This window comes from Protopterus annectens, chromosome 7.part0 (assembly GCF_019279795.1).
Source record: "Protopterus annectens isolate FY-2018-M chromosome 7.part0, PAN1.0, whole genome shotgun sequence".
Classification (NCBI taxonomy): Eukaryota; Metazoa; Chordata; order Ceratodontiformes; family Protopteridae; genus Protopterus; species Protopterus annectens.
In genome coordinates, this window is record NC_056739.1 from 1,634,847,386 (window position 1) to 1,634,869,270 (window position 21,885).

Below are 21,885 nucleotides of genomic sequence, written 5' to 3' on the forward strand. Positions count from 1 at the left end.
TTATGGGGTACAGATGCCTTCTTGGGTTTCATATCTCTGTCTAAGAAGAAACAGAAAACAGGTACACATAATTATATATATATATATATATATATATATATATATATATATATATATATATATATAAAATGAATGTACAAGATGGCTGTCAGCTCAGTTCAGTGTCACTATATGCAACCAATATGTGCACAATTTCTACATGTTAAGTGCTCAGTCATGACAAGACATGAGATAGGCACCCAACAGACCCTCCCTCTTACACCCATCGCCCTCATCATCCCCAATTAACCAGAATCCATCTCAACTCAACCCCCCCACAAACCCTGCGCAATACCCTAATCCCAATCCATCCCAAGAATCCCTATCCCCCAACAACCCAAAACAAAAAAGTATATATTTAAAAATCAATTATCAGCACAGATCTTATAACACTTCTGAAATGAATATGACACAGATGAAAAATTTGTAATGTATTGTTGCACGAACAATACAAATGCAGCATTAAACAAGTAACAACCCAAAATTTAACAACTGCCATATCCACTACTGTGGAGTTCAGTCCAGCTGAAATACAAAAACAACACTTTTTTTATTTCCCTGCTAACACAGATAAAAATGTCAGACCTTCTACTTACTTACAATACAATAACCTACTAGAATTTATTTTGAAAGTATGCATACAGAATAAAATAATTAATAATAAATTGGACATGTAGCATTTTGTAGCATAAATGTAGAAATGCAGACATCGGTATGGAAAAAGGAAGGGAGAAAAGTATATGCATATAAAATTCTACAAAATGCTTTTCAGTGGGCAAGGCACTTCACCTTCTCATGTCAAACTTAAAGCACTACTAAAGAAATAGCAACATAACTTGACAATACGGCACTGTAGAAAATAGGTAGATCTTGCAAAGTCTTGTTTTACCAGCAGTATTGAGCTCTGTATTTCAAGACACACCCACCAGTAGAGTATAAGGGAATTAGCTACACCATTACCTTTATGTATAGTTCAGAGTCAGCCCTGTGAGCACCATGGTTTTGCAAATGAGGCATAAAATCATTAGTATTCCTGAATACCAAAACCTGCACTAAGTGTAGTGAATGTAAACATAGTATAAGGACCTACACCATTACATGCACATACCTTAGCAATGCAAGGACAATCATTGAGAAGTGTTTCCTGTTAATGGCATGCAAGTGTCTTTGATTCCCCTGACTGCAAGAGTAATCAGCTTTTATATTTTCTGCTCTTTGCCACATGCCTACTAAGTGTGTGTCAGGGAGAAAAAAAATGGCTGAAAGTAAACTGACTGATGTAGGGAAATGACAGTCCTAGTGTTAGTTTCTGGTTTAAATGACAACAATTACTAGCTATCAGTAGAAAGGTTTATTCATAATAAATGGAGGTCAGTAATCATTGTTAAAGATACATGACATGAAAACAGAGATAGCGTTGCTATTATAAAAGGATAGATAGGCAAAGGATGTACCATACCAAAAGATGAGCATACACCTGCAGTGATTGCAATATTTGTTTAATATCATGTGACTACATACTTATGCTTTTTGCAATATCACAATCATACAGACATTGACAGTCAGATATGAAAGGACAACTTTCATAACTTGGTTCTGTTGCACATTCAATGTAACTTGACACAATGTCACATTATCATTACAAGTAAACTCCTTTTCACTTTGTGAAAGTATGGTGAAATGATTGCTTTCAATATTGTCCTTGGAGGTTTCAAATCCATACAGTTCCCTCTTGAAACATAATACATTTTTTCCAACATGTATGCGTACATTTCATTATCTATAATGCTTTATTTTTTCTTGTATCATTTGTACACCACTTGGCAGCATGAAAATAACTTTCATGGCTTATCAAAAAAGGTAAAAAAATTAGTTTAGGCTGTCATAGGTAGTGCAGACCAGACAGGTGACATTGCTCAAATGTCAGCACTCTAGATAGTACACAGGAAAGAAAATAAACATGACAGCTCATTTTATGTGTGTTGCAATGTGTAAGTGTAGTGACTTTATAGATAAAATATATCTTATGCATGGTTCAAGTCCAATAAAATGATTTTTTACAGATGATTGTCTAAATATGCAGTTCATTGCATTCTCTGATACCACTGTGCTGTTGTTTAAAAATCAGCTGTTGTCACTTTTGCTAGCAACATACTATAATTAGTCTGTCCACTATAACATAACATGTCACTAACTAAAATTCTGATAATGTGTTCCACAAACTATGTTTGATGTTGCAAACAGATGTGAGAAGGAAGACTTGTTCACTTGAATGCACGTCTTGATCTGGTCATTGCTACATATACCCATGCATTGCATTTCATTCACTTTCTGTAATATCCCTATCACATTTTATCACTCTAATAGCATTTCCACTCAGCATTGTGCAAACAGGGTTCACTAACTGAGGTAAAAGGTGAACATTTTTGTTTAGGGTGCCTTATGTAGCACAAACATGTCTGGCATTGTTGTGTGGACCTCCACAACAGGGAGAATACTTACTTCAATAGATGTACGTAACAGATGTGTCAAATTCTGTTGTACAAAGAGTAACTGAAGTAAATCAAGAAAAATAAGGCAAATGAAGCATTGTTCAAAACATGTTTGCAGAATGCTTTACCATTATTCACAATATTTAGTTTTCTTTTTTTTTTTTTTTTAAATTTAGTTTCAGCTGCCTAGATAGCTCAAGCATACCTAGTGTCATTAAGAGGCCCCCAGCAACTGGAAGTAAACTTACTTTAGGAAATATAACTGACAGATGTCAATTTCTATGTTACAAAGTATAACTGAAGTGAATCAACAAAAATAAGACACCTGAAACATTGTTTGATTCCTATGTAGAGATCGCATTGCCATTAATCCAAATATCTTTTTATCTACCTTCTTTTTAAAGTCTAATTGTTCTTTTCTAGGCAGTTCACAAACAAGGTTCACTACCTATGGGGAAAAAAGTGAGGCACTTAGCTTAGGCTCCTTTAGGTAGCTCAAACACACCTGGCAACAATGTGTTGTGTTCAGCACTCTGGACAATTCTGAGAGGAGAAATCCTACATACCACGAAGGTGCCTTTGGGCCACAATGTGTGGATCAATAACTTTTGACAAATAATACTGGCTATTAATGTTTTTAATCCAGCTACAGTATACTTTTTGAAAAAAAAGTAAGAAGCACATTTCTCAAAACTTTTTTCAATAGGACTGTAACAGTAAAGGACATTTTTAAACCTGATTCTTGCAAGCAATGTATCAGTAAGTCTTGCATAACGAAATTGTACTTCTTATTATATATGACTAATGTTTCATAGATATGTGTATATATATATATATATATATATATATATATATATATATATATATATATATATATATATATACACACACACATATATATATATGGGTCTACCTGATAATGCCAAAACTGCAAAATGCCGATGATGAGAAAATCGACACCAGAAGATCGACAATGGAGATGATCGACAGCTGAAAATCCCGATGCTGAGAACACCGACATGTTAAGGTAAGTGTGGGGTCAGGGTTAGGGGTGGATTAAGTGAGTTAGGGTTAGGGTGTGGGTCAGGTGAGTGTGCAATAGTGACAGACAGGGTTAGGGGTGGGTTAAGTGAGTTAGCATTAGGGCATGCGTTAGGTGAGTGTGCGATAGTGGCGGGCCTTAGGGTTAGGGTTTGGGTTAAGGTTAGTGCATAGATAGTTGTGTATGTAAGGTTTAGTGTAGGTTTGTAAGGTTTTTGGTATGCTTGTGTTGTGTGTGTGCTTTTTGGACAGGCAATTTGTTTTTTTTTTTGTTGATTGTCGAGATTGTGGTTTGTTGGGCATGTGAAGTTTCGTGTTTTTGAACTTTCGGTTTTGTGGTGTCGGTGATTTCGTTGTCGGTGTTTTTGCATGTCGGTGTTATCAGGTAGACCAATATATATAGATATATATACAGATGTATATATATATATATATATATATATATATATATATATATATATACACACACACACACACACACACACACACACACACACACACACACACACACACACACACACTAATATATGTCTGCATGTGTGTAATGGGCACAAAATGTTTACATTACATATCCCAACTATGTATTTAGGACCTTTGTGTGTTCTGAGGTATGTATGTAACATAAATTGACCTGCCTTGATCTTCACATTCAACTGCATCAATGTCAACCATAATTGCTTGCAATAAGAATGGCTTTTACATAGGAATGCATTCCAAGACAGGATTACAAACAGACACATATAGGCTCCCTGAGGTGTATCTGCATTCATTCAAATATCAATACAAGTCAAATTTCCATAATGTAGAGTTAGGTCTATGGGGGCAGTGTCTATTAATAAGGTTATATTTCCTCCTTCATCCCATGGGTTCTGTTCCCATCTATCATACTATTTTTACATTGGATAACCCCCAAACTGATAATATGTCAGACTTCAGCCATCTTTCACCTTCCAAAGTGCAACCCTTGGAAGCTATGCCAGTAAAAATGCCATTGTTGAATACTGGTAACTGATAATTGGTGAAGCATCATACATGGCACAGCTCAGTTCCATGTTTCACACCTTTACTGCTATCTGATGTAGATACTGCCAATGTGTCTGCCATGGGGTCCATCTACTTGCAATCATGCAAATGCAGTTGATAAGGCTGTGATGTTTGTGCAGTACCAGTGCATGCAGGATCTGAATTAAGTACCAGTTCAGGCAGTTTGTGACTTTTGCAGGCATGCCTGATGCTGGAAAGAATGATACTAAATTTAGAGCGCAAAGGTGGTGTTCTGAGGAATCCAGGATATTTGTGTCATTCCTTGTGAAGCACTACAACTATAGGCTGCTGGAGGGGGACTATACTGTCTCTCAGTATAAGGCTGAAGCTTGAAATAGCTTAACCAAAGTGGTCTCTAGTGCAATTGCATCCCACATAATGGGGAGCCTTAAAAAGTGCAAGCAGGACTTCCTTAGTGAATGGGAGGCTGAATTTAGAACGGGGATCACCCCCCAGTTGTGTAAGTATAATGGCTCTTTACCTGTCTATGATGTGGTAGTAATTATGTAGCCAACCAATGCAGTTACAAATTATGCTTTCATACATTTGTCTTCTTTTTTTTCTCTACAGCTGCTGAGGAGATTGCTGTAAGCTGTGATGCACATCAGGAAAGAGATTACTTGCCTCCTAAAAGCATGGGGTAAGTATGAATGAAGTAAAATTTGAAACCATAATATTATTTTCTTTCCCTCAAGGACTAGTATCATGCATAGGCATATATCAACATTTATCTCAAAAATGCATGCCCTCTCCAGTAGGTGTTGCTGCTTGCATTAGGCAATTAGAATGCCAACTTTACTGTGTGTAGATTCATGACCCAGACGTGATATAGATATATATATATATATATATATATATATATATTGTTTAGTACAATTATTTATAAGATCTTAGCAGCAAGTCTGTCAATAAGAGTTACATTATTGTAATTGTAATTATTTAGCTAGAATGCATAATTCGAATTATCATAGTGAAATAAAGGCAACTATTTCTTAGATCAGTGATATTTGTTTATTTAATAACACATAAAAAACTTTGCATTATATATGTATGTTGCAAAAGTGTGCAGTAGTAAATCATCAGAGTTGTTTATATATTGCCAAATAAAAGATTGTTTAAAGAGTACAGTACTGTTATATGACATATAGCTATCCCTTATTTTTGCCTTTCCCAACCCTTTTTTGGGGGGGGGTGAGGGTTATAATTTAGTAACAATTTGCTGTTTGTATAACATGCTGATGAAAAGTAATCAGCAACAGCACAGAAAGGTAGACCAACCACTGAGGCTTGGCCTGCCATACCTCCACAGATGGCAGCAGTGACACCAGCAATTCAGGGTCACAGCATGTCAGTGTTCCCTCCACAGACCTTGCTCTACCTGCACCAAGTATATGAGGTAGCTCTGCCCTGGCTGCTGGTGCACTGGTACCCTCCAGGAACAGGACTAGTGAAGGGGGCAATTTTGTCACCTGACAACAGCTGACAGGGCTGGTGGAGGATATAATGGAGAGGAGCCTCAGTTCACATATCAGCCAGGTTGAAATGGCCCTGCATCACATTGCAAAGATTATGTTAGATCCAGCACTGACCCAGGGAGCTGCTGCAGGAGACAGTAATGACAGTTCTGAAGGTGAGGACTAGATTCTCACTGTTCTCATTCTGGATGTGGGTGCATATCTGATGTCCCCTATCCATCCCCAACCATGGTATCCCCACACCTTTTGTCTCCATCACCATTCCTGTCTTGTATAACCAGTATGTCTGCAGATGTTTGCTAACCTACCCTACCTACATGACTCTCTCATTCATAAGCATCTTTCCCAACATTCTTCTCTCTATCCAAATTCCCTTAGTTCGCACCCAAAGAACATGGCTTAAGTGTGGCTTACAAGCAGTCCTGGCAATTAGTATTCCAAGGACTATAAACAAAGTTTAATAGCAGATATAAAACTAAAGCAATTGTGTAAGGTGGTAGATTTAACCTTAAAAATTATAGTTTCCTGCTTTAAGTCATTTGAACAATACACAACAAATCTATTTTCCCCACAGGTACCTACCTGCTTTTTGGCTGATTGTTTTTGTTATAAAAAAATGCCAATCTCCACCATGGTGGTTTCAACCTTTCAACCCGCTCTGTTCACCCTCGCTCCAATCGGGCTCACTCCACTCCCATACCATACCCCCAATTCCCACCCATCTTCACTACTCATACATTTATCTCTCCCCATAGCCACACCCACACCCCCACAACCAATCATAATACACTCTGCACCCCTCCTGCATAGCAGCTAATCCCACTATCTTTACTTAACCCTTAACACTTTTGTAACTCATGATACTACTTAGCACACTACTACTACACTCTGCACTATGGTCCCTACCACACACATACCTCTCTTCCTCACTTAAATTCTTCTCTACTCCTACTATGCATCCTATCTTCATATGAGTCCATTCATATACACACATTTCCACCACCACACCAAACCTCCATCTCACCATTACCTCACAATCACCACTGGCCTATTACCCCTACTCTCTTTCACACAACTAATACTGACTATCACACATACAAACTCCTTCCACAACTAACACAATCCACTATATCTCTTAGACTCTCCAAAATCATTAATAAACTAGCCAAACTGCTTCTACACATACACAAACAATTAATGCTTGCAGGAGACATCCACCCAAATCCACGCCCCAGAAACACATATATGACAAAACCCACCCCCCCCCCCAAACAACCTTACACCAATTCATGACAGGAAAAAATCATCTCTCCTTCTCCTTAACATTAATTTACGTAGCATAGCTAACAAAATCTGCAATTTACATGCTCTGCTGTCCCACTACTCACCAGATATGGTCAACTTAGCAGAAACATGGCTAAAACCACACATCAGCAACAATGAAATCAGTCCACCAGGTTACAATATCCTAAGAAAAGATATAATAAACAAAAAAGGAGATGGTGTAGCCATCCTATGCAATGATCATCTAAATCTAGAACTCCAGCATGCCCTCCCCCCAGACCTTGCGAATACCAAACTAATCATAGCCAAATTAACCATTAATCCTAGAAAACACCTTAACATAGTAGGTGGATACATCCCACCAGGTAACAACATACCCATTCTGGAAAGTCTATTGCATTGATGTAGTATATCACTCCCCCAAGAGATTATCTTAATGGGAGAATTCAACATAGACTGGCTCCTATGCTACTCCTCAACCCCCACTCTGCATATCAACCTCTATGGCTATACCCAAATGATGTCATCCCCCACCAGAACAGACAAAGCCATAAATGTGAATCCATACTAGACTGGATATTAGTTAACTCTCCCCACTTATCAACCCACTCAGGTACCCTTCCTGATAATCTAAGTGACCGCTGCCCAACATTCCTCTTAAGAAATTGTAACCAAGTACCACATCCAACCACTTTCTGCACAATCTGAAGCAAAAAATAATTTAACCCAGACAAATTTACCTCTGATCTGGAAAACTGTAACTGGGAACATCTAAAACAACTGCCGTTAGATGAAGCAGTACTCTCCTTCAATATCATCTTCTTCAAAATTCTTAATACCCATGCTTCAATTAGAAAATTTTGAGTAAAATCCAATTAAACACCTTGGTTATCCAAAGATACTAAAACAGTACTCAATGGCAGGGACAAGGCCTGGTTACAGTTCCATAATAACAAAACCAGCAGCACTAAACAACTTTTCCTGGAACTTAGAAATAAAGTTAAGAAATTGTTTAAAGCCAATAAAACTAACTACTATCATAACATCCAAATTAAACAGCAGAATAACCCACAAAACATCTGGACAGCTGCAAACAACCTGTTACAACCAGACAAAAATCCCACACCTATGCCTAATACATCTAACAGCTGTGAAAGCATTTCCAGCCAGTTTAGCAACTGCTTTACAGAATCTATTCAATCCCCTGGAAAACAACCAAAATACCTCAACTACCACTCCAGAAGCAAATACCAATACTTCCCCTCAAAATTGTGCTAACCTTTTCAAAATAAAACCAGTCCTGATGCACCTGATCAAAAACTACTAAAATAACTAAAACCAACTAAATGAACTGCCTATAATCTCCCTGCAGACTTCCTAAAACTAGCATCAGAGGCTGTCTGCTACCCAATAATCATACTTATAAATAGACTCATCACTAAGTCATATGTTCCCACTATCTGGAAAATCTCATACATTATACCCCTGCACAAAGGAGGTAGCTTATGTGAACTAACCAATTATTGCCCTATTGCCATCCTCCCCCCCTGTCTAAAATCCTGGAAAGTGTCATTCACTCATAACTAATGGGCTATCTATTAACTCACAACCTCCTGTCACACACTCAACATAGTTTTTGCCCTGCCCATAGCACAACAACCCTTTTGTCATTCACAAATACTATTAATCACCTCAGAAACACCTCTCAGATCATATTAGCAATATTCCTAGACCTGTCAAAAGCATTTTACATGGTCAATCATCACAAACTCATAAAGTCCTCTCCTCCCACAACCTCTTTAACACAAATATAGCATGGTTCCAAAGCTATTTAACAAGCCAACAACAAACTGTCCTTTGGCAAGAATCCCTCTCTCCTGTACTACCGATCACCTTAGGAGTACGCCAAGGCTCCATCCTTGGACCTCATCTTTTCTCCCTATTCACGAACCACTTTCACTCTGCCACTACCCAAGCCAAGATTATTCAGTATGCTGATGACTCCACTCTGATCTGCTCTGCATCTTCCCTTAGTGACCTGCAATCTTTCACCCATGATACCTTCCTCTCAGTAGAAACATGGCTAACAAACTCCCAACTGATTTTAAATCCTAATAAAACTAAACTTATGCTTTTCTATCCCACTAGAAACCACCTTCACCCACAAACTTTCAGATCTTTTCTAAGAACAAAACCATAATTACCCCCCATACCAAATTTCTGGGTGTTATTATCAACAATAAACTAAAATGTGATCTCCATATAAACCAATCCATCAAAAAGTACACAAAATAATTGGCCTCCTCTATAGAATTAAACAATATCTAACTATAAACACAAAAACAACAATTGCTAGAATGGTCCTGTTATCTACACTTTTATATGCATCCCCTATCTTAACAAACCTCTGCAAAATTTACCTAACCAAACATAAAACCCTGCTATAGCAAAACCTCTAAATTTTCAACAAATGCCCCATATAAATCCCATCACTGCCAATCCCTCAAACAACTGAACTGGCTAGAACTCCCTCTCTTACTTCAATTTAATCAACTAACATTAACCCATAAAATCTTTCATCAACCATAAAAAAAACCTCAACCCTTAAAACCTAGTCCAACCATACTTCACATCTAGAGCCCTTCACTCAAACAGTAATCTACTCCCGTAAGTCACCAAAGTAAAAAACGCAGTAGGTGAAGCCCTCTTCTCCTACTGTGTCTCCAAACTCTGGAACACTCTACCCAATCCACTTATGAATACCTCTTCACCTAAACAGTTTAAAAAATTGCTAAAAACCCACCTCACTGACTCCTGGCTATGCAACTGCCACACCTCAGGTTAGAGCAACTACCATTCTACTTTGCTATCTCACCTCTCAACTGTGATGCCTTCAACTTTTCTGACTAAATCAGAACTCCTCTTGATCTACTACACCTGTTTCATCCCACCTATGCTTCCTTAATAGAAAACTTATTGTAAATGAACATTTAGTTCTATCCCTCAGGATGTATGTCACTCCTGTGAATCATATCTATTGAATCTTGTCATACAAAATTACTTACTCAATCTTCTGTATAACTATCTATGATTAAAAAAGTAAAATAAAATTGTTTTTGAATTTAGAATTGTAGCTAATCATGTTTTATGTACTTGAAATGCATATACCGCTGTATTTTCTTAAATGTTGCATCTATAATCTGTAATATCTACAATGTAAGCTATGTATCTCATTTATATTGTATTGTGGAGAATTTCTCACTGGGCCTCCACTGAAAAAGGACACATGCCCAGATGGGCTTTCCCGGTTAACAAATGTAAAATAAATAAATAAATAAATAAATAATGTGAACCTGTCCCTCAAAAAATGCACCCCTTACATAGCTCTCCACTTTGCCTATGTGTCATCCTGATACAACTGATTAGGTCCAATTGGCCATACAACATTATTTCATTGTTGTCACCCTTCACTTGTGTGGTGACTATATATAGTCATAAAACTGAGTATACAGTTTTACACTGACATTGTGAAAAAGTAGATAGCTATGGTGTTCTCCCTATATCATCATGCAAATTCCTGTCTTCTTTTTCCTGTGAGTTGCACTCTGCTTGTAATTCCCATTTTTGCCACAGTCCTATCCTCCCCTTTTCCACATGTTTTAAATGGTCAACAATTATTCACACACAACACACACATGGCCAGAAATGTCCCATGAAAAAGAGTTCATTTTACATTTCCCTGGTTAGATCCAACCACCAACTAATCACCTTGGAAATCCACATCCCTCCCACCACCCCCACCCTCGCAAAGGTAGCCACCATGAAAAACTTCTGCAAAGCTAACTTTGGGCTCCTAAAAACAGAGGTGGTTAACTTCATGGCACCCAGGCAAATGGAGAATTATTGCATGGCTGCAGAATCATACACCAGTGCATTGTATGAACACGTACACAAATGCATGGATCTCGGCATACCCAATAGAACCAAGACACTCTGCTCCAAAAAAAGGAAGCCAATCTGGTGGTTCCCTGCCATTAACAAACACTACAACAGGATTATAGGTTCATAGGTTTATATGTTGGTACTAGGCTATTGGCCCTAGGGCCTATGCAAGCCTAGCCATAACAATTCCCTGGATATTTCTTCCCACAATATTTACTTCTCTGGACCCCTGTCTAGCAGGGTGACTGACATGATCCATGGGGTGAATTTCCTATCTCCCATCCAATCATCAAGGTTCCTTTTGAAGAGGGCCATTGAGGCGCTCTGCTTGACATGTATGGGCAGTCTATTCTGGAATATGGGGAGTCTCTGGGTCAGGCACCTATCCCTCCAGCATGTTTTGTTCATTGTGATGACAAGGTTTAGATCCCTGGAGCGTGTAGCTCTGAGGGATTGGGATTTCTTTAAGTGGGGCATGTCCAACACCTCTGGGTTTGACATGGCCTTGTATGTTAAGCAGAGATCACCTCTGAGTAGATGATATAGCTGGAGTTTTTATAGACGGTCAGCATATGGTGTCTGTTTTAGGCATGTTATTCATTTAGTGAGATATTTCTGTGGCCTTTCCAGCTGTTGCAGATGTCTTGTGAGGTACATACCAAATGGGGCATTATACTCTATAATGTGTCTAATGAGGGATGAGTACAGTGAGACAATGACCTCCTTTTTTCTGGATGAAAAGCCCGTAGTAATGAGGTGTGCCACATAGAAGGATTTCCTGACTGTTCTGGCGATGTGGTTATTGAAAGTTAGACTACTGTCCACCTGTGTCCCTAAGTCTCTAATCACACTTTTGATGTTTAGTGTCCTGCCACCTATGTGGCAATTCATGGGTACATGTTTTTTTCCAAAGGGGATAACTATGCATTTCTTGGCATTAAGCTTGAGCCCATGGCTCTGGCACCAGGCATGTGTTTCTGTAAGGCCCTTTTGTAGAATATCCACATCATTTGGGGATTCAATAATACCTCCCAGTTTGCAGTCATCTAAGAACTTTGTTAGCCAAAGTCCCTTAGTGTTGGCCTGTACTTCAGAGAAGTAGATGCCAAACAAGAGTGATCCCAGGACTGAACCCTGAAGTACTCCACTTGTCACTTGTCTGGAGCTGGATTTGGAGTCAGCTACTTTTACAGTCTAGGTTCTGTCAGTTTGCCAGTTGGCAATCCTTTGAGTGACGTAGGAATTTATGCCCAGCTTAGTAAGATTATCTATGATTCCAGAGTGGGGGATAGTATCAAAGTTCTTGGCAAGGTCCAGATAGGCTGTGTGGAATGCCTTACCCTCATCCACAGCTTTGGAGACTGATTCAAAGAAGTCAATCAGATTCAGGAGACAAGATTGGCCCTTCAGAAACCCAAACTGGGTGGGGTCCAGTGTTTGAAGGTTGCCAATGTCTTTGTTTATAAGTTCCATGATAATGCATTCCATGCCTTTGCAGATCAGGCTTGTCAGACTGATGGGATGGTAGTTCCCGGGATCCAAGGTAGATCCCCCCTTGTGGAGTGGGATAACTGTAGCTGCATGCCACTCAGTGGGCATGAAGCCTGAGGTGAGGAAAAAACTGATGCGGAATAAGTTGAAGTCCCAAGACTGGAAAAACTTTCTTATCAGCCTCAACAAAAAGTTGAGATTCCTCATCAAATCCTCTAAAGCTATCTATGAAAACAAAATTGAAGCAGATAGTAAAGACAACCACAAGGCCTTCTTTAGTTATGTAAAGAATCTCCATGGCAATACCCAGATTTGATCTGAGCTACTGCACAATGGTACCTCCTATATCGAGCCAACAGATATTGCCAATATACTGGCTGCCAGATTCAGTGCCAACTTTACCCCTCCCCCCCAGAGGACCAGTCACAATACCAGTAGATTGACAGGCACCCAGTATGATTGCTGCACAGGTTAAAACAGCACTGTCCAAGGTCAATAATACAGCTTCTATGGGACCTGTGTTCTACATGAACTACAGAGTGAACTGGCACCTCATCTGTGTGCCCTGTTCAATCACAGCCTCACCTCAGGCTTTGTCTCTACTGTATGGCACACTGCTACAGGCATCCCTCTCCACAAAGGAGGAGTGACTACAGACCCTGGGAACTATCGCCCCATTAGCCTGACAAGTCTGATATGCAAAGCTGTGGAACTCATCATCATGGACCTAATAAATAAGGATATAGGGAATCTCCAAACTCTGGATCCCACACAGTTTGGTTTTGTGAAGGGTAGATCATGCCTGCTCAACTTGGTCAACTTCTTTGAGTCAGTCACCAAAGCTTTGGAAGAAGGCAAGGTGGTTTATACAGCCTACCTTGATCTGGCCAAGGCCTTTGATACCATTCCCCACTCAGGAATCATAGAAAAACTCACTAAGCTAGGCATCAATCCCTGTATCACCAGGTGGGTTGCAAACTGGCTCACAGATAGAACCCACAGTGTGAAAGTAGCTAACTCCAAGTCAGACTGTCGACCAGTCATGAGTGGAGTCCCACAGGGTTTGGTACTGGGTCCTCTCCTGTTTGGTATCTACTTCTCTGAAGTCCAGGCCAACACAAAGGGACTCTGGCTGACAAAGTTCCCAGATGATTGCAAGTTGGCAACTATTATTAACTCCCCACGTGATGTTGACATCCTACAGAAAGGCCTCACTGAGATGAATGACTGGTGTCAGAACCATGACCTTAAGCTCAATGCCAAAAAATGTGTCATCATCCCCTTTGGAAAAACCCAGTTCCCATGAATTACCACATCGATGTTAGTCCACTGAACACAGAAAGTGTTATGAGAGATCTGGGAACACAGGTTGACAACAACCTATCTTTAGACCACCACATTGCCACTGTGGTCAGAAAGTCCTTCTATGTGGCACATCTCATTACTAAGGGTTTTGCATCCAGGAAGAAAGAAATCATCGTCTCTTTCTACTCTTCGTTCATTAGGCCAATCCTTGAGTACAATGCCCCATTTGGCATGTACCTCATTAAACACTTGCAACAACTGGAGAGGCTGCAAAAGTACCTCACAAAGAGGATCCTAGGCCTTAAACACTTGTCCTATATGGACAGACTCAAAAAACACCAACTATTTTCTGTCTCATATTGCCTATTTAGAGATGATCAATGTTTGACTTACAAAGCCATGTCTGGCCCAGCTCTATTAGAAATGCTACATTTAAAGAAATCCCAATCCTCTGCACTACATGCTCCAGAGACCTCAACCTCATTACTGCAATCAACAGAATGTGCTAGAGGGACAGGTTCATAACACTGAGACTGCCCATGCTATAGAATAGACTTCCTATACATGTCAAACAGAGCACCTCACTGGCCCTCTTCAAGAAAAATCTTGATGAGTGGATGGGAAATAGAAAATTTACCCCGGGGATCACTCCAGTGGCTCTACTCGACAGAGGCACTGGGAACTAAGGTTGGGTGGCACGATGTCAGGGTAATCTTTTGGGCTAGGCTTGTAAAGGCTCCCGGCCCATTGGCCTAGAACACACCTATGAGCCTATGAACATGCTTGGTATGTATGTGGAGTTTGGCATAGTGCAACAAATCTGAGTGACAGTGAATGCTGTTTAACTTCTTATTTCAAAATCTAAAGATGTCAATTTAATCTGCAGTGGTCCAGTTACTGTGGCACAAATGTGCTTAACTTTGCTGCACTATGGGAATACAGAGTATAGCCTTATTAAAGCAGTACTGTGTAGGGGCAGCTCGAGCTATCGGACTGCAGGACTTCAGCCCTCCCACCTAGAAACAAAAGAAATAAAAAATGTGAAACATAAAATAAAAAAAAATATATATTTTTTATGACTACCAGAACTTCCGCACATGCGCAGACACACTCAGGCTGACCCACAGATGCCCATGACTCAATGCAAACTCTGACTGCCTGAATCAGCAGTCCAGATACAGGGAAGGTATTTTCTGCCCTGCAGATTCCCAGGAATCTGTGCAGTAGACGACCACACAGAACAGAGGAGCTCCGGACTGCTTGATCCGTAGACAGGACCAATCAGGAGAGAGGTAAGTTGAGTTTTAAGCTCTTGCAGGGAAGGTTTGCTGCTTCTGGATCCATTTACAGTATGTGTGTGTGTGTGTGTGTGTGTGTGTGTGTGTGTGTGTGTGTGTGTGTGTGTGTGTGTGTGTGTGTGTGTGTGTGTGTGAAATGCCCCTGTTAATACATAGTGGTGGATAGAAAGTTTACTAAAGAACAGAATTTATGAGCATTTGTATGCTATATCTAGAAAAAACTCTGCAAATGCTTTAGCCAAGCACATTATGGATAACGACTCTCACAGTTTCTTGTTTAACATAGTAGAAAAGGTTGACAAAAATCCTAGAGGGGGGCCATGGTATTTGAAGTTACAAGAATGTGAACTTCTTTGGCAGCTAAAAACTAATGCCCATATCTATCCGGGCATTAATGATGCATGTTCTATTAAATGTCTGCTTAATATCAAAGCTTTGGAGAGATAGTGGAATTTTTTAATGTGTAACATTTACATTGATGTAATTTTTTTAAATATTTCAATGATTTAACATTTTTATATTTCATTTTTTGTTAATAATATGCATTTTATTTGGTTATATATTTAGAAATGGATTTGGCCTTGGACTTTTTATATCATAATACATAATACATATAATACATATACAATGAATTTAATTTAAATTTAATTCAAGATAAGATAATAATTTTTAATGAATTATATTTTATAGTACATGTCAAGTATTTGGTTTGGTTAATGGGTGATTGTGATGATTTCTTACACTAACATTTTTGTTTGTATGTTACTCTTATAAGTCAAGATTTGTATGGTTGCTGAATTGTTGATTTAATTGGGTAAACTATTCAATTATTTAATTAACTGTGGGTTTGGTCTAAGCACTTAGTAATATAAAAATGTAAAGTGTTTTATTTTTACTTTGTCTGAAGAAGTGCAAGCAGTGCCTTGCATGAAAGCGCTAACCGAGTAAAAGAATTGTATCCATTTGACTGGCGTTATTTGTTTAGCTTCCGTTTACTTTCTTTTTTTGGAGTTTGAGAATTTTTACTTTGTTTATAGTGGTGGATAGAGATACTCAGGCTTTAACCCTGTACATTGGATGCAGGTGGCAAGGACCTGAATTCCCTACCCACCACTATTTGTAAAAAATTGAAGATGTTTGCCTCATATTTGTTCTGTTCCTCATAAAATCTGTGATTTCTGTATTTTCATTTTGCCTTGCAAAGGTTTGTAGTGCAGTGGTGCACTGGTAGCAGTGTTGCCTGACAGCTACAGGTTCTCTGGTTTGATTCTTGGCTGGGGTGCCTTCTGTGTGGAGTCTGCATGTCCTCCCATCCCTTACAAAGATGTGTCTGGTGTGTTTCTCCCTGCTCTGTTGAAAATTGGCTTTGTTTTGTTCCAAGTCAGACTAGTTTCCTGGTTAACAAACGTTTAAAAATAACAGGCATTTGAATTTCAGACTTCGTATTCTTCAGAAAGTACATGGTAAAATAAAACCTTTTATTCTAGCAATTGTCTAAGTTTATAACATGGATATTTGAAATTTGCCCATATTTTTGGGACTATATTCCCCCATTATTGGCCTCGTCCAGGTATTTTGTGCTAAGGTTGAGAGCTATGGTGAGAACTGAATTCACTGAATATGTTTGGCAGCTGTATTGCCACATTATTGGCTTTTTTCAGGTGTTTTTTACTAAGAGGTTGACAGCTATGGTGAGAACTGAATTCACTAAATGGTAGCCATTTAAGTTTGTCTTCCTCTGTTTCAGTTGATTTGGCATAGTGGTATGTTTCTCTGACTGTTTTGCACATGGTCCCCTGGGTTCAAGAAGTGGCAGTGAAATGTATGGTGGTAACACAGCATTTTATTCTAGCAACTTTCCAACATTATACAAGCAATGTTTAAAATGTGTCCCTGGTTTTTGGCCTTTTGCCCCCCCCAATACATTTTGGCTTTTTCCAGATTTCTTGTGCTGCAAAGTTCAGAGATACAGCGGTGTGTAGAGTAGATTTCACAAGGAGCTGAGAGCTGCAGGGGAACACATGTTTAGTGCTGCTTATGCTAAGTTTGCTTGTATTGTTAATAGCACAACAGGAAGTGTACTTACTTTTGATGTAGAAGGCTGTGTGTTCTACTCCCACAGTAGGTAGATGCATTGCTGATACTGTACTGTGTTGTAAAGGGGGTGGATGCTGCAGTCCTTTTTGGCAAAGATACCTAGTAACTATAAACCTGTTATCAGTTTGCCATCCATTCCCTATTGCGGTATTACTAGCTTATCATTTTTTTAATGCATGCAACATAGGCAATTTATTATTCAAGGGCAACAGGGACTTTATTTGTAGATGAAACAATGACATATAAAGTTGTTTGCTAGCAGCAACCTCTTTATTAGTTACATATTTCTTTAATGTGGATTTTACTACTTCAGAGATTGTGCATATTTACTGATACTGGTGGACTATAGAAGGTTGAGTAGACTTTTTATGATGGAAATGTTCTGAATTGGGCAGTTTTGCCATTGGTGCATGCATTTTGCTTCATTGTTTACTGGAAAAAATGTTCAAAACAATACATTTAAAATACCCTCTAACAACTCTACTGTATTGTACAAGGAATATAATGTAATACAGTCAGGAAGGTGTATCAAAGGGCATATGTATGTTTCATGTTCAAGGGGCCTATGATTTTGAAAACAGCCCAAAGTTAGTCTTTATCTGCCACTGGCAAAATGTATTTTCTTTGAATGTGGGTTTCAATGCTGTTTCAATGCATGTGAGTTTCAATGGCAGATAAGTTTTAATGCTAAGTCTATTTTCATTGTGAGACTGCATTGCTTTGTTTAACAGATATCTATTAGGGTTTGTGCTGTCAAATGCAAAATAAAACTTTCAAATGAAATCTAAATCATCACAGAAGTAAAGCAGTATGCACATTACAGTGTTTATGGTTAATGGGGCAAAATAACCAAGGAATAGGACATTGGAATGGCTGCAGGGCGGAGGCTCCATTCGACCATGATTTTGTGAGGGGGGAAGGGTAGAAAACTCAGACAGCCCCGGTTGAGCTATACCTCTCAGTTGTCCATATTTTTGCAGAATGAATAGATATTTGCTTCTTATTTTTGGTTTGTTCCTCACAAAGTTTGTGATTTTCTAGCAACTCATTTAGGAATGAAGTCACTAAATAATGACAGACATTGAGTTTTACATCATAACCTTCAGAAAAATGCATGCTAATGCAAGACCTGTTATTCTATCAACTGTCTTAAGTTTATACAAGAGCAATTTTTAGTAGTGTTTGTATGTTCCCCAATATATTTGGCCTTGTCCAGATTTCCTGCATTAAGAGGTTAAGAGGTATGTGCAAATCGCTTTGTAGAATTAGGAATATCCAAACCTCTCCATTGTCCCCAATTTTGGCTCAAAATGTTGCTCTCCCCTAATAATCCCTCCTCAAAATGGCAATTTTGGAAGAAAATGTGGAGGGTTTACAATTATATATAACTGTAATGATCAGAGTTATAGATTACGTTTATTTCAGAAATGCATGTAGATGCTCTTATTTTGTTAGCTGCTCAAGTTAACAGTGTTAATATTAAAAAGGTGTCCCTTTTTTGACAGATTCCCAGCTGTATTGTGTGGAAACTTTATATTTTTGCATCACATTTTTTGGTCTGTTTTTCATAAAATTGTGGTTTTCTGACAAATTAGTGCCAGGTCATTAAAGACTGAAGTTAGAAAATAATGGCAGGCATTTGAGTTTCAGATTTCATACCCTTCAGAAAATTTGTACTAATGCAAGACCTACTACTGTTCTATTATCTAAGTTAATAAGAGAAATATTTAAAAACTGTCCTTATTTTTGGGCCTGTGTCCCACTTCTAGTTCTATGTATAGCTTTGTCCAGATTTCTTGCTCTGAAGTTGAGAGGTATGAGTGTCAGAGCCATCACCGTCAGCCAGAGACATTTCAAATTGTGACATATTTGTTGCACCCCACTCCCCATTGTAGTGGCTCTGGCTGTGTCCAAGGAAGGGAAGGAGCAGTTATGCAGTGTAAGTGTGCAGAGTATTCCCCAAGCCAAGGCAGATCACAAGTATGACCATGGCTTTTCATCTGTCCTTGATTTTTCAGAATGTTCTGGTTTTCTGTTATATTTTTATACTGTTGATTTATGCTTCTTATTATTCAGAAATTGCATGCTGTTACATTGCCCTGTTGCTCTGTTTAAGTAGCAATGATTTAATGACCATCAGCTAAGCTTGTCAGAGATTGTAAGATGCAAGTAAGCTTTAATAAGAATTACCAGCATTGAAAGCCTTTTCGTTGTTGCCATGCAGAGAATATTTACATAACTAGATAATGTATAAGCCTTGGGTATTGAAATGCATATGACAGTATTTGTAATAAAAGGACAGGATTGCAGTATTTTTAGAAGCTCATTACATTTGTTGGAGACTTGCAGTCATCTTTTGTTGGAGACTTGTAGTCATCTTTGCAAGCTTTACCCATAAACTAAACAGAATGCCAATCCATCATGTGTGGTCCATAACTTGTGCAGGAATCCTTTAAGCAATTTATCTTGAGCTTGTTTCTTGTTTGCTGTTCATTTTTTACTTTGATCATGTCTTCCCCATGAAACAAGTAGATAGTTATGTCAGGCAGCAGGTTTTTTTTGGAAACATTTTTACAAGTGGGGGTATCACAGAGATTGCTGCTTTCAGCATGTTACTTGGTAATTTTATAAAGCTGAATATAAATTATAATTAGAACTGCAGTGCAAGGAGTGGTGGTTTGAGCTGAGTGCTGCTTGTTTTTTATACTTTATTTTGACTGGCATTCCAGTAATGTATTTAAAAAGTGATTTATTTTTTCATGCATCACAACCTGTTTCCATCTGGTATTAAGTAAGTTGTCATGTAGCCAATGCATTGAAATATTTTTTCTTCTACACTTCATTTTATCTTGATTGGACTCTCATAATGACTGATTGGCACCCAGGGCAGCGTATTTAATTAAAGTTCCAGTTGTTGTGGTTTTGAGCATAGTCCCACCCCTTTCTAGTTGACCACACCCCTCCCCATTGGCCCCACCCATTCAGCTGTCTGCTGCAGCCCTCCTTTAATTTGAAGTCACCAGCCACCACTGGTACTGTGGAACAGTGAATATAACATTTATAGGCTGCAGGACATATTAAAATAGGAACCCTTATGTGGTGTGTTTAGATAATTATCCTGTTAGTAGAATGACTTTTTGGCATAGAGTCATGAGATCAATTATAGCTGTATGTCAGTCTATTACTTTGTGACAATTCATCTTCCTGTCTTAAATTTAGTTGCAAATGTCTGTATTTCTCTACACATAACACATTTCCTTAACATAACATTGGAATAGTGCAGCAAGACATCATTATCAAAAACACTGCAGCCTCAGCAGGGAGACATAGTAAGCCAACCTTATCTTGATTATGCATTCATATTTACTGCACTCTATCACCCCTTATTAGCACCTATAGCAATCAGGTAAATGAAAAGAACATTTAAAATTAATGATGATTGAATAAGTAAGAATAAAAGACCATACAGATGTCCCTACATCTCCTACAAAACATGTGTCTTTTTCTCTCTGCATCTGTCTGTAACTCTCTCTTCATCCCTTCTACTTCCATAAGTTATCTTTGTGCTACAATAGTGTTATTGTAATGTTAGGAACTAGTGATGCTTTTCTGGTGTGGTGAGCTAATGCTCGATGTATGGAAAAGTTTTGTAATGATGTCATGGTTTCTATTCCAGCCATTAGGGAAGTGTTAATGGCTGTTTTTTTTTCTCAATATTATAGGTATACCAGTTGGCTAGATATTGTTATGAGCCACCATTATCATTCTTCTTTCATAAGCTACTTTGTCCTTGCCTACACATCACCCTGATGATGTATCTTCTCACTTCTGTATCATTATTCTTCCACCTCTGCATTTGCACAATGTTTGCCTCCAGGAAACAAATGCAACTAATGTTAAATGTAAATACATTGTTTATAGCTATATACCTGGATTTGATTGCCTTTGCCCACATTACTCTGCCTCACTTTGGGCCATTGTTCTAAGCGCATTTAGTCAGTTTACTATAAATTTAAATAAGTTGAAGTTGGATGTACAGATTACAGTGGTCAATTGAGCGATAAAGATTATTACATACATGCCTATTTGCTGATATCCACTGTCAACTCTTAACTTTCGCAAATATGAATTTCTACATATTGTTCTTAAGTAACACTCAGGTATAAATTAATTATTCACATGCTGAAAATGTTTGAATACAAAAAGATGACATGTTTCATGTTTTATCCGAGTAGCATTTCCATACAATATTGGCTAAACCCCTTTACTTAGCACATCATTATCAGGGTGCTACATTAATTTGTCTGCTACCTATTGTAAATGCTGTCTTGTAAAGGTCTTTGTGTGGAAGTTGGCATGGAACAACTTAGAGTACTG